Source organism: Cibotium barometz, chromosome 34 (assembly GCF_041138505.1).
Source record: "Cibotium barometz isolate CiBa-2024 chromosome 34, ASM4113850v1, whole genome shotgun sequence".
Taxonomy (NCBI): domain Eukaryota; kingdom Viridiplantae; phylum Streptophyta; class Polypodiopsida; order Cyatheales; family Cibotiaceae; genus Cibotium; species Cibotium barometz.
Window position 1 is genome coordinate 31,568,523 of NC_141079.1, and position 3,715 is coordinate 31,572,237.

Here is a 3,715-nt window from a genome sequence, read left to right on the forward strand (position 1 = left end):
AAATCAGTGGGATTTGATGCTTGATGTAAACTCTATAAATTGAGGCATTGCCCTAATGAGAATTTGTTGGTTTTTGAGTATCCATGCCTACATTAATCTATTTGTTAATTACCCACTAATTACATCTTAATTATTTATTAATCACTTTGTTAATTATCCACTAATTACGTCTTAATTATTTACTAATCACTTTGTTAATGATGTTGATTCTAGTGTTTGATCCACCATAGCTCATCACAATGCCCTAATTTCAACAGGTGAGGCATGTGGGGAAGGTTGCACTTGGTTGGTTCTCCTTTCTCCCGGAAATGAGAGGGGGTGGGGGAGTTAGTATGATGGAAAGAAGTTAGTGGAGTATTGGTGATTAAATATCCAACTAGTTGCACGGGCCCTTAGAGTTGTCTTTTTTATATGTGCCCAGTAGTACTCTTTTTTTTGGGGGGGGTATTTTTTTATTTTTTATCACCTTTGCAGCAGCGGGACATCCTCATTAGAGGAGTTAGAGTACTTGAATGAGTAGAATAGCATGGAATACTTAATGACTAGTATCCTAGTGGTAGGTGGTATGATTAAGGAGGAGTTAGTAAAATAATGGGGTTAGTAATCAAATGGAAAGAGGGAAATTCTAGAGGGACAAGGAGGAAATATGCATGGAGACTATTTGTGCTCCGAGATGCTGTATGTCAATGTGGCGATGATCATGAAGCTCTAGCATCCTTGTCACACGAAATCGTGATGGGTATCTTGGCTCCCGTGGATGTTGAGACATTAGTCCGTCAAATGTGCTCTATTTGCCATATTGGTGGCCGCCTTCTCAAGTGATTGAATTGCAAGCAATTACTAATGTCAGAATGCACAGTGAAAATGAAGACAACTGCTATAGAGAGCAAGACATAAATGAAAGAGAGAGAGAGAGAGAGAGAGAGAGAAGCTGTAGAGAGCAAGACACAGATGAAGAGAGAGAGAGAAGCTGTGTAACTCTACTATATACACCAAAGAAAATCTCGAAGACTACAATGGGAAGTGTGGGGGCAAGAGGGCCATTTTATACGGCCCCAGGTTGCTGGTTGACTAGCCTTAAATAGGCTGACAGCAGCACGACCCGCCCCCGACCAGAAAAAGCAAGTCGAACTTGGACAGGTTTTAAAAATTTTCACCCACATAGGTTTTGTATGTGATGTTTGTGGGTGCAAGTGTTGTGACACTCCCCTTCCTAGAGCTTGTGCTTGGAATGTCAAGTTGTGGTGTAAGGGGAGGTGGTGCAAGGGTGGGAGGTGGGAATAGATCTGTGGTGGATAGAGAAGAGGGTATGTGAATGTGCTCGAGGCGTGTATCTATGTTGAGGTGCATGTAGGGAGGGCCCCCACTAGATGAGGGCTCTTCAAAGATCATTTCGCCCTCCCAAGTAAGCATGGGTGGTATGGCGACCACATGTAAATGAGCAATTGAGGCTGGGTGCCGCCGAATGGAATGGAGGCATTGGGGGCATGCAACCATAATTGAAAGGTGTCCATGGTGTGCACGGAAGCTTAAAGAAGCTTCAACGGTGCACGTGCAAGCCTGAAATAAGAGTTTTAGCTCACTTTTACCTTGCATGTGAGCGTACCCTTAAGGTAAAAATGGTCTTTTGAGGTGTTTTATGCGTGTAAAAATGACCCTAGTGAGTTAGGGAGGTAGACTAAAAGCACCTCTAAAGATTTGGAATTTTTAAAATTTTTGATTAAAAAATTTTTTAAAAATATTTTTTTGGGGGTTTGGTACAACCGTCCGCTCACAAGCGAACACCCATGACTTTAGGTTGGAATGGCCATGGCAAGTGTGAAATGACCGTTCATTTTTTTTAATTTTCTTACATTAAAAAAATCTTTTTTTGGGGTTTCGTATGACCTTACGCTCACAAACAAATGCCTGTGGCTTTAGGTTGGAACGGCTGTGGATGGCAAGTGTGGAATGGTTGTTCAAATTTTTTATATTTTTTTAAAAAGTTTTTTTTTGGGTTTGGTATATGGCCGTATGCTCACAAGTGAATGCCCATGGTTGGAACGGTTGTAACAAGTGTGGAACGACCGTTTGAAATTTTATTTAAAATTATTTTTTTTGAAAGAAAGTTTTTTTTGGCGGGTTTGGTACGGCCGTACACTCACAAGCAAACGCCCATGGATTTAGGTTGGAATGGCCATTCGATTTTTAAAAAAAAATATTTGAAAAAAAAAGTTTTTTTCGAGTTTGGTTAGCCATACGCTCATAAGCAAACACACGTGGCTTTAGGTTGGAACGGCCATGGCAAGTGTGGAACGGTCATTCGAATTTTTCTTAAATTTAAAAAAAAATTAGGGTTTGGTACGAAAGTACGCTAACAAAAGCGAACGCCCGTGGCTTTAGGTTGGCGCGGCCGTGGCAAGTAGAGGAATGACCGTTTGAATTTTTTACTTTTTTTTGAAAAAAAGTTTTTATTGGGGGTTTGGTACGGTCCTGTGCTCACAGGTGAACGCCCGGTGGCTTTAGGGTCGAACAACCGTGGCAATTGTGGAATGATCGTTTTATTTTTTAAAATTTTTTTTGGGTTTGGTACGGCTGTACGCTCACAAGCGCATGCTCGTGACTTTAGGTTGGAATGGTCGGCAAGTGTGGAATGATCGTGGATTTGAATTTGAAATTTTGGATTTGAATTTTTTGAATTTCAAATTGGAGAGAAGTGAGTGGGAGACAACCAAGACCCTCTCTTTAATGCTAGGTGGGATAGGGTTAAAGTTAGAGGATAGGTGGGTGGGATAGGGCTAAAGTTAGAGGCTACCTCTAACTTTCAAATTGGAGGGAAGTGAGTGGGAGACAACTAAGACCCCCTCTTTAATGCTAGGTGGGTGGGATAGGGCTAAAGTTAGAGGCTACCTCTAAATTAGTGGATTTCAACTAATTTAGAGCTCTCTAGCTTAACTAAAGATTAATTCTCTTAATCTTTAATGCTAGGTGGGTGGGTGGGATAGGGCTAAAGTTAGAGGCTACCTCTAAATTAATCTTTAGCTTAACTAAAGATTAATTCTCTTAATCTTTAATGCTAGGTGGGTGGGATAGGGCTAAAGTTAGAGGCTACCTCTAAATTAGTGGATTTCAACTAATTTAGAGCTCTCTAGCTTAACTAAAGATTAATTCTCTTAATCTCACTATTAATCACTCCTTAACTGTCTTCTTTGCCCTCAAATTACTCCTAATTGGTAAGGAGTTTAAGCATATGGGTATTTGATAGGTCGATTAGCAATGTTTATGCTAATCCAAAGATGTGATTATCAAATGATCATTAAAGAGGTGCCAGAATAAGAAGATTATGTACAAAAACCTTAACAAATCATGGAGGAGTTAGATGACACTTGGGAGGTAACCCCAAATCATGGAGGAGTTAGATGACACTTGGGAGTTAGATGACACTTGGGAGGTAACCCCAAAATATTTTCTAATACAAGGGAATGCACCAATACTAGTGTTGTAGATTAAAACATAATGGAATAGCAAGGATTTTAATGCCACCACAAGGAGAGCCCCGCTAGGCAATGTTACTACCAAGGACCTCACAAGGTTAATGTAACAAACCTGTAGACTACCCAAGTTAGTATACACCCAGATTTGAGTTATGTGAAATGCGGAACGGACCACCTAGATGTGAGTTGTGTGATGTGAAATTGACCACCTAATCAAGGATTAACCTTATAAAAGCATATTA